Here is an 11514-nt window from a genome sequence, read left to right as displayed (position 1 = left end):
TGGAGATGCTAGCTCTACTGATGAGATGTCTACTTGACACTTTTACCCTTTGTCACTCGTGACAAAAAGGGGGAGTAGTTTTGGATATGAGAGTAGTCATCTTAGGGGGAGAGTTAGTATAGGATATTTTTGTTAGGGGGAGTGTTGCTATTTAAGGGATGTAGTGAGGCTTTGATGTATATTTTTCTTTTCTACTTTTTAGATACATTGTTCTTGTATATGAGGTCTTGTGACCAGTTTTTGCATACATTGTACGTATATTCTTTATATATTGGATGTATGTTTCTATCACCTGTCTCTACATGTGTTGTTTCTTTTCTATCTTTATGCACATATTTCTTATATTTGTATGCAATCTATTATTTGTGCTTTACACAAAGATGCCTTGATGAGTTTTGTTTAAAGTGTTTCAGAAATACAGGTTGTCAAAGTCTACTTGCCATAACTCTTTTCTTGCAAAGTTTTTCAAGGGTTTGTGTTAGGATAGATTTTATTGTATTCAACAAGTGAATATGAGTTGAGTGATTTATGACTTCTCTCATATGTTCATTTGTTTGTTGCGGTTTTGTCACGGATTGTCAAAGGGGGAGATTGTTAGGACATATGTGTTTCACTTGTTAAAAACATATGTCATTCATTTATGTAAATTGACTAATCCTTTGACAAAACGCACTCTACTTGTAATTGAGTAGTTCTAGGTGTTTTTAATACTTCAAGAAACAAGGTTTCAAGATCAAGTGTTGAAATCATCAAGTTTGTCCAAGAAAAACAAGCTGATTGTGCAAATTCATTAAAGCTAGACACCTACTCGATAGCTCCTCGACACCTGCTATCTATCGAGATTTATAAAATTAGATTTTCTGATTTAAAATCTTGGGATCCGTGAATATGGTTTTAGGCTTTCTTTTCTCCTAATCCTAAACATATAAAAGGATTCTTTTTAGGGTCGTCAAACTGTTCACAAGTTGAACAAGCATTGAGCAAACTCTATTCAAGCAAATTGTGACTGGAGAGAAAGTTTTTGCCTTAGTTCATCTCTTCTGAAGAAGTTGCTGTGTATTTGTAACAAAGGGTTTTGTGACCAAGCATCTTCTTGATCTTCATCGTGTAGGATGAACTGAAGAACTTTGCAGCTAACCTCTCCTTCAAGTTGTGTTTAAAGTCGCGTACTGGAATCTGCGCAATTGGTTAGTCACGTACTTGGGAGCTGTGCATCAAAGATGGGAACTGTCACTACAGAACAAGTCTAATTGGGTATTGGGGTAAGGGTTCAACTGTAGGTTGGTAAGGTACTTGGGATTTCTTTACTTGTAACTGCTTGTTGTGATAATAGTGGAGTTTCGGGAGTGGTGACCTGAAAATCCCCCGGTGGGATTTTTGCCGTGAGGTTTTTCCCCATTCGTAAACAAATCACCGTGTCATTAAATTTCCACTGCATATTTAGTTATTTGGTGATTTGTTTGTGCTACCATGCGTTTGCATGATAAATTGATTAATTAATGACTTGGCTAATTAATTAATTAATTTCTATCATAAGGGGTTAATTCAGTTTGTGACCTATCAAGCTCCTCTTTCATATGAGAATTAGGTGAAAGTAAAAGAGATTGATTGGGATTGTTTGAAGTTGATAGAAACTGTTGAGGTTAATAAGGTGGAAGTCCAAGGAATATAGGATGAAGAGGATGAGATGTTGAAAAGTGTGGTGGCTATATGGGGAATACTCCCCAAAGGAATGTCCAAATTGAAGAAGAGGGTCTTAGAAGATGATATGGCAAACATCAATAGAAGTGGAAAACACTACAAGCCATCATTTTTAGAGAAAAATCATCCTAGTAGGAACATGGAAGAAGGATCCAAGTCCAGTGAACTTAAAGAGAAAAAGAGAAAGATAGGGTTTTAACTCAATTAAATAAGAATCAAGCTCATGTGTCTGTATGGGGTTTACTAATGTCTTTTCACTAGCATCGCAGTGCTCTTTTGGATGCTTTGAATGGGAAGGAATTACCCATCAAAACTACACCACAAGAGGTGCTATCTCTCATGAGAGTTGCGGCTCTATCTCATCCTTTCCTCACCTTTCTTGATGAAGAGCTTTCTCTTGAAGGAGCCATTCACACTAGACCTTTGCAAATCACCATCGAGTGCATGGGTGTGAAGGTTCCAATGGTGCTTATTGATAATAAATCTACATTAAATGTGTGCCATTTTAGGACCGCTCTCAAAATCGGCTTGGACATGGAGACAATCATCCCTTCCCCTTTAACTATTAGAGCATATGATAATGCTTTAAGGAAGGTTATGGGAACTTTCAAGGCCCCTTGCAAAATTGGCCCGTTAAAAAAAAATTGTGGAATTCCATGTAATAGACATCACTCCTAACTATAACCTTCTCTTAGTGAGAGAATAGATTTTCCTAACTGGGTCTATCCCTTCTACTCTACACCAAAAGATGAAGATCCAATGGAAAGGAGGAATCGTTGTAGTACATGATGATGGTTAGATCCTAGCTCCCATCTGTGGACTTGAAGAAGGAGAAAATGAGCTTCAAATGAGTGGCTTTGAGTTTGTGAACATAGTTGATTATAAATTGAAGGATGAGAAGTATACTACGGATTTTCTCCCATATTGTAGTCATGAGGTGATTGCAATGATTAAGAAAAAGGGATATATGTCTAGTGTGGGTGCTTGTGTGAAGGAAGGTCATTACCTTTAGGTGTGTGACTAGAAGTTGAGATAATTTTAAGGAAATTACTAAGGGTAAGTGAAGTTACTACCAATCATTGGGTTCTTATAAGGTATGATTGGTCACTTGACTCTATTTGATTTTATTACTGATCCTAGGCTAAGAAAAAGGTTGTTTTTCCTAATCTAATATGAATGGATAAAAATATCTTGATTCTTGAGTTTGGAAGTCTGGTTACATGTGGGGAAGGTGTTAGGCACCCCACAACACCTATCCAAGGATAGTCTTTTGTTTTGGTAAAATCGTAATTTTTAGATATTGGTAATTAAAAATAGGCTATTGGCATTAGCTTATGGGGCTTTAAATGTGTTGGGCTTTGAGGTTTGATTTTGGAATGGGTATCCTAGTCGATGCTTTCTCAGTTCGTATGGAATTGATGCCAAATTTCCACGGTATAAATCTAGCAGCATTTCGCCTTATTTTCATGGCGGAAATCTGGTAGCACTTCGCCTCAGGTACATTGTAGCACACAAAACACTATTCTTACCAAGTTTTTCTATGAGAATACGACAACAGGGTGCCTCATTTTCACGGCAAAAATTCAGTAGAGTTTCGCGTTTGGTGCACTATGGCACATTAGCAGGGTTTCGTGTTCGTGTATACGGCACGTATCGTCATGCTCGTATTGAGATGAGCGAAAGCCCTTCAAAGTATCAAGCGTGTTGATTTGTGTCGCATACCCGAGGAAACCAGTGTCACTAAGAGATGTGGATAGGGACAATCATACCTTGATGATCGTGCACACAATATAGCATGAATATGCACCTACGACAATCGTCTTGAGCACATACCCACACCATAGTGTCAAGAGCTCTCATGACTTGAGAGGGTCACTCATGTAGTCATAAGAGTCCATCATACAAAGTGTATAATCACCCACATACAAGCAGATATAGATATACATACATTATGCACAATGCAAGCACATAAAGTAGGAAACTAAATCAGACATTGCCAAAGTTCCAAGGGTATGGCCTAACAAGGTATAGGAAATGTAAAATAGACATTGCCATACCCAGGGAGTGCAGCCCAAGAAAAAAGCAGGAAAAGTAAAAGGGGATACATGGAGGGGGACCTTAATACATGCTTTAAAGAAGAGGCTAAAGGAGGGAGATAGAAGGATATAACCACTTGGGGAGGCTAGGCCTCCAATCTATTGAACATTTCCCTTTTTGGGCTTGCATCTTCTTGCTTACATCTTTGCCCTTTTTGCTCGTGCCTAGGAGGTTGTGCCCTCACTCCAAGCATCCTTGTTCCATGCTTGTACATGCAACAAACAAGGAAACAAGCCAACATACAAGTAAAGAAAGAAGCAAAGGAGATAGAGAGAGCATGCAAAGAACATACCAACAAAGAGAGCCAAACAAGAGCAAACAAAACAGGCTAAGCATATGAAAGGGAAAACAAGTATGTTATCAAACAGAAGAGGGTGTTCTAGGAAGACAAAAATAGGTTTGGATTGAGTATCCGAAGTTCCACTGGATTGGAGTATGGATGACACAAGCAAGCAAAGGTTCATAATGAATATGTAGGCAAGCGTGCAAAAGGAAAGCATAGAAGAAAAGAAAGCCAAACGGGTGGCTCAAAGCAAGCACGGCAAGCAATATTGCATAGGTAGGGAAAGGGTATGCATTGAGCAAACTGGCATTTTAGGGATGCGTCGCACAAGTGGTTACACCCTAATAAGCCACAATAGGGATAGGTGTAACCATACAAGAACAAACCCATGGGGGGCACAAAGCATTGCAAAGCCTAGATCTAGAGAGGCAAGCATAGACATAAAGCATAGACGCAAGCAAACATACACATGCATATAGGGAAATGATCCAAACCCTTTGAAATAGGCCTCGATGTGTGGATGTAGTGTTGGAAAATCATATGTTTGTATTGCATACAAAACATACATAGCGAAAAATTAACGAATCTACTTCATTCGCAATCGATTACATGCACTATGTAAGTTTCAGAATATAGAACAAAAGAGTGTACCTTGGTGCAGTGAATTTCAAAACCAAAGATCAGAAGTTCTCAAGAACACTTTCAATCTTCACTCCAATTCCACTAATGCCCAAGATGTGTGGTCTCTCAATCAGTTATATGTGTATGTTCTAAAGAGAATAAGAAAGTGTCCAACACTCATATACATGCCATTTCATGAACTTGTTATGTATTATAAAATTTTGTATGTTTCTCTCATAATAATTGATTATCTAATTGGACTAGCTTTTCGGGTCTATTTAATTGGGCTTTAGTATGTGGCTTGGAGTGGGACCAATAGGGAACAGATAAGACACTAGCTTCAATAGGCCTTGGGCTTTTCTATCAATTCTTGACAAGTACAAAATTACCATTAATTATATTTAATACCACTATATAAATATAATTGCACTCTAGGCCTTATTAATAAATTATATCCAAAGACTTTATTATACATGCAACCCCTTCATAAAATATTCGTAGTAATACAAAGTTATTAAAGTAGACTGCCACTTTGTAAATTACTACATCTTAATCCTTGAGTACCCGATTTAATCCTTTAAGTTATTCATCATATATTTATGAATTCCAATTTCATAAATATATACTTTAGTAATTATTTACTAAAGTAGTTAGGCCTAACATTTTGAACAACAAACCCATTAAACTTATTTCAAAGGAATATTTTATATCTCCATTAAGAGACTATGAATTCCATCTTGAGAATATATGTTCTATCAACACTAAATGTGGCTGCCCAATATACTGAGGTTTTGACCGTTACTTTAGATCTCAGTCCTGATATATTAAACCAATCTACACTTCATGATCAGGTCCATTATTCTCTTAAAATTAAGAGTTCATGTAAATATAAGTCATGAGATTTATTATTTAATTGATAGTCATTAGGAGAATAATAAATCTCACAGCAGTCCAGTTCAATATGTTTTAACTCTTAAAATACATCAACATATCAACTAGAAGTCACCACTTCCATGATCAAGACAAATCATCATAGTTGACATGTTATAGTTTTCTTAGATGAAATGCTCAATTTGATCATTGACTACGAACTAAAATTTTGAGTTTATAAAGAACTTGTGATTTATATCTTTTGTGACTTTTTACATAAATCACATACTATGCATCTCATGGACTATATGATAATGTTCAGATATTCATGTTACCATTATTTTAGATAATAATAAAACAACTTTATTAATTACAATATTAAGTCATACATCATGTCATACATAATGTCATACATAATATCATACATAGCATCATACAATAGGATTTAAGGGCACTAATCCTAACAATCTCCCACTTGTCCTAAAGATTATTGTGCACTAATCTAACTCACATTCCCTCCAAATGTGACTTGAAAGTCCTTTGAGGCAAGACTTTGATAAAGGGATCTGCTAGATTATTTGCACTTTCAATCTTTGCAACCACTACATCTCCACGACCAATGATGTCTTGAATGATGTGATATTTTCTCTCAATGTGCTTTCCTTTCTTATGATTCCTTGGATCTTTGGATTGTGCAACAGCTCCACTATTGTAGCAAAACAATGTAATGGGAACCTGCTCCATTCTCACTACGCCAAGGCCAGAAAGGAATTTCTTAAGCCATATAGCTTCCTTTGCTACTTCACAAGCAACAACGTACTCAACTTCCATGGTGGAGTCGACAATACAAGATTGCTTAACACTCCTCCAAGTTATGGCTCCACCTCCCAAGGTGAATACACATCCTGAAGTGGATTTTCTGAAATCTAGATCTGATTAAAAATTTGAATCTGTATAGCCAATGGGTATCAAATCCTCACATCGATAAACAAGCATATAATCTCTCGTTCTCTATAGATACTTGAGAATATGCTTTACAGCTTGCCAATGTTTTGGTCTTGGATTTGATTGATATTAGCTAACCATGCCAACTAAATAACAAATGCCTGGTCTAGTACAAAGCATGACATACATGAGACTTCCTACTGCAGAAGCATAAGGAACTTGCCTCATCATATCTAGTTCCTCTTGAGTCTTAGGCCTTTGGTCATTAGACAGAGGAACTCCATGTCTGAAAGGAAGTAATCCTTTCTTAGAGTTTTGCATTCTAAATCGTTCTAGAACCTTATCTATATATCCAGCTGGTGATAAGTCTAACAACTTATTCTTACAATCTCACCAAAGCTTGATCTCTAGAATAAAGTTAACCTCACCTAAGTCCTTCATATCAAATTGGCTTGACAACCAAACCTTTACCGATGACATTACACCTACATCATTCCTAACGAGTAGAATATCATCTATATAATGCACTAGGAACATTACTACTTTATTTCGATGTCTTTTGTACACATATGATTCATCAAGATTTTGTTCAAAACCAAATGACTTGATTGCTTGATCAAATTTGATGTTCCATGACCTAGATGCTTGCTTAAGTCCATAAATGGACCTTTTCAACTTGCATACCATATGCTCTTGGTTCTTTGCTATGAAACTTTCTAATTGCATTATATAGATTTCTTTTTCAAGATTGCAATTTAGAAAAGCAGTCTTGACATCCATTTGCCAAATCTCATAATCATAATAAGCAGCAATGGATAAGAAAATTCTGATAGATTTAAGCATTGCTACTGGTGAAAAGGTTTCTTCATAATCAATACCTTCTTTTTGTGTGTACCCTTTTGCCACTAGCCTTCCTTTAAAGGTTTCAACCTTTCCATCTATCCCTCTTTTCTTCTTGTAAACTCATTTGCAACCAACAGGTTTAATGCCGTTAGGCGCCTTTACAAGATCCCAAACTGGATTGGAATACATAGAATCTAATTCATATTTCATAGTTTTGACCCAATGATGTGCATCTATATCATTCATCGCCTCTTCATAAGTGTTGGGATCCGATTTAGCCTCTTCTAATATAGCTTCATAAGTTTCTCCCAAACCTATAAATCTTATAGGAGGTCGAACAATTCTCCCATTATGACAAGGCATCTGTGTACTAGACAACTCATGAGTAGTATCTTGTGGTGTATCTAATACATCCACATCATCCCTAGTTTCATCTATTGGTTGTTCAAGTATAGGTTCATACATTTCAGCCAATACAACTCTACTTCTATGAGTAAAATTATTCATATAGTCATTTTTCAAGAATTTAGCATTTATACTAACAAAAACTTTATTATGTTACGACTATAGAATAAATAACCCCTAGCTTTTTTTGGATAACCTACAAGTATACACGCTTCTGATTTTGGTTCCAACTTATCAGGCTTCCCTTTTAACACATTCGCTGGACATCCCTAAATGTGGAGATATCTTATACTAGGCTTACGCCCACTCCATAATTCCATGAGTGTTTTGAGAACAGATTTTGATGGAACTAAATTCAAAAGATGTATTGCTGTATTTAAGGCATAACCCCAAAAAGAAATCGGTAAAGTTGAGTAACTCATTATGGACCTAACCATTTCCGAAAGAGTCCTATTCCTTCTTTCTGCTACACCATTTTGTTGGGGAGTTCTAGGTGCAGTCATTGTGATACAATCCTATTTTGAGATAAATAATCCTTGAAATCCCCAAGAAGGTATTCGCCACCATGATCAAATCGAATGTCCTTTATGTGTTTACCTAAATGATTCTCAACTTCAGCCCTAAACTCTTTGAACTTTTCAAAGGCTTCGGACTTCCATTTCATTAGGTACACATAACCATATCTTGAGTAATCATTGGTAAAAGTGATAAAGTACTCATAGCCTTCTTTTGCTTGGGTTGACATAGGACCACAAACATCTGTATGAACTAATTCAAGCAACTTCTGGGCTCTTCTACCTTTTGCATTAAAATGTCGTTTGGTTATTTTGCCTTCCAAACAAGATTCACAATTTGAAAATTCATTAAAGTCCAAAGGCTCTAGGAGTCCATCTTTAATCAGTCTTTGAATTCTGTTTAGATTAATATGACCCAAACGCAAGTGCCAAAGATATGCATCATTAGTAGAAGGAAACTTTCTCTTTAATGATTTTACATGAAAGTTATTATCTAATTTAGAATTATATAATTCATGCTTATCAGGAGTTAAAATATAAAGATCATCCACAATATTGTCCAAATAGATAAACATTTTATCCTTCTTTATTACAACATCGTCTTTAAGGATAACACAATATCCATGTTTACCCAAATAAGTTGCAGAAATTAAATTCCTACGAACATTAGGTACATATAGCAGTCATCTAATATTAAAACCCTTGACTCAAAACATAAATTATAAACACCAACAGCTACAACCAGAATCTTGCCCCCATTAACAAAAATAAGAAAAAATTCCCCTTCATTAAGTTTTCTGGTCTCTTGGAACCCCTACAAAGAATTGCAGATATGATTAGTACAACCTGAATCCACATACCAGGAATTCATGGGATTTTGTACCAAACTTATTTTAAGGAGGAATGAACTATTCATACCCTTATTATTGGCAGCCTTGAATTTTGGACAATTTCTCTTCCAATGTCCTTTCTCACCACAATGGAAACATTTTCCTTTAAGCTTCTTTCCTTCGTCGACAACCCCTATGACAATTTTTTTACCCTCTTGCTTGGTGAAGTCCTTCTTCTTCTTACCCTTGCCTTTCGACTTAGGTTGAGAAGTAGAAGTTTTACCCACATTGGCTTCAACATTAGAAGTACCAAGGATGCCTTCCGTTGCTACCAATTCATTCATTAATTTAGACAAAGAGTAAATTTTTTGTTCATATCTAATACTATATATAATAGAAGAAGCTTTAAGGAGGTGTTGCCACGTTAGGAAAAATGGCCCCTTAAAATGCTGCCACATTCACACTTTGAAAGATACAAAATATCGCACGTTGCACCATTTGAGGGCTTCAGTTAATCTTTTTACTGTGCTGTCCATACAGTTTAAAACAAAACCAATTGAAAGGTAGAGAGATAGAGAGAGTTTGAGAAGCAGAGAGAGAATCTGAGAAACAGAGAGAGAGAGAGAGAGTGAGTCGCCAACTGCATCAAGCTGTAAGACAGTCTCGGCCCAATCTTAAAGATCGGCTTCAATCTTTGTTTTTAGAGATTTTGATCAAGAAAGAAGAGAACTGTCCCTCAGTTCCTCTCAAAATATCTTTGTTTCTAGTTATGCCAAAACGACCTTTTTAATTTTTGATTTTTCTGAAAAAAGAAGCAGAAGAAGGAGTATGCTAGACTTAGACCATTGGAACCATCACCGGTAACCTAAAGGTGCACATAGGATTTGAGATATGGGCATAGAGAGAGAACTGCCATAGGTAAGTTTTTTTTTTTTTTTTTTTTCCCTTAGATCTAGGTATGAAATATGAATTAGTTTTGAGAAATTTGGTTGGATTGATTTTTATTTAGGTATTTGGGTTGCATTAGGTTTTGATTTGATTTTTTATTCGTGTTTTTATTTTTATTCTTTTTGATTTTTTGATTCTCAGTATACTAAAAACTTTTGGGAGTATTTGGATTCAAATAATTTTGTGTTTGATTTTGGTTTAGTTTTAGGGTATTTATAATTGGCTTTGGATAACCAAGGTTTAGAGGCCAAAAGTCTGAGAATGGTAGAGAGAGAGTCAGTTAGTCATAGAGTGTAAAGAGATCGACCAATTGGATTTTTTTTTTTTGGAAGAAGAGGAAGAATAATCATTATACTATTAAGTTAATGTGCCACAGATTGAGAAAGGGGCACCACCACAAGTTCTGTCATCACCATAAGCCTCCACCCACTATTAAACTACCGGAATCGGTTCCGGTTAAACTAAAAAATTAAGGGTTTTTGGTTTTAATTTGGAGAATCAATTGGGGGTTAATTATGATTTAGATTAGTATTTTGGGTAAGGTTTAGTTTTGATTAAGGGGTTTTGGTTAGAAGAAGTTTCGTTTTTAGGGTATTTGGCTTGGCTCAATGTTTTGGGTATTTAGAATCAATTTTGAATATTTGGGTTGCTTGATTTTGAGTTCACATAAAATGAAGATTTGCTTTGTTACTCAAAGCACAACCCTTTGAGTAATCAAAACTACACTAAAGTTTTATTTTAAATTTTAAAGTTTTTGCATTTGTTGTTTCTGAATGGTCCATTTTTTAAGCCATTGGAACTATGCAGATTAATCTTGAACCACTGTAAGCATTGTTAAGAATGTACCTTCATTTGAAATTGAAATTGAAAAGAGAGAAATAAATTAGAGAAGAAGATAACTATTTGGAGTGGAATTATGGATCTAACTCTATCCAAGTTGTATATATATGTATATGTATATGTAAAGTCCAGTATTAACAAATTTGTTTTAATTTCCTATTTTGGTAGTTAAGTTGGGACTGTTTTCAATTGACAAGTATAACATTAACAAATTTGTTATTTATTCTTTATGAAATGTATACATGTTGATTGTGATGTTGCAGAAGTCTATTTTATTATGGGTCGCTTACATCAAAAGAAATGTAAAGGGTAGATTCTTCTTAAGAGATGCATCACAATAACCACCTCTCTCTCTCTCTCACTAGTGGAAAGTGATGATTTTAGCAATTGTGTAAATTGGCATCATGTTGCTTTTTCAATCCCATTAAGGTCTAGCATCTTTGTTTCTGGCAATGTTAGAATTTAGATACATCTTGGACATCAAGAATGATTAATATAATATATGAAAGATATTTGAACGAATGAGTATGGAGTTAACTATATTTGTGTAATTAATTGTATTGAAGTGTACTTATTTTAGTTATATATTTTTTAAATATGATCTCAAGCTCTTGGT

Source organism: Quercus suber, unplaced genomic scaffold (genome assembly GCF_002906115.3).
Source record: "Quercus suber isolate HL8 unplaced genomic scaffold, Cork oak 2.0 scaffold_58, whole genome shotgun sequence".
In the NCBI taxonomy this organism is placed as follows: Eukaryota; Viridiplantae; Streptophyta; class Magnoliopsida; order Fagales; family Fagaceae; genus Quercus; species Quercus suber.
Note: the sequence above shows the minus strand (reverse complement) of the source record.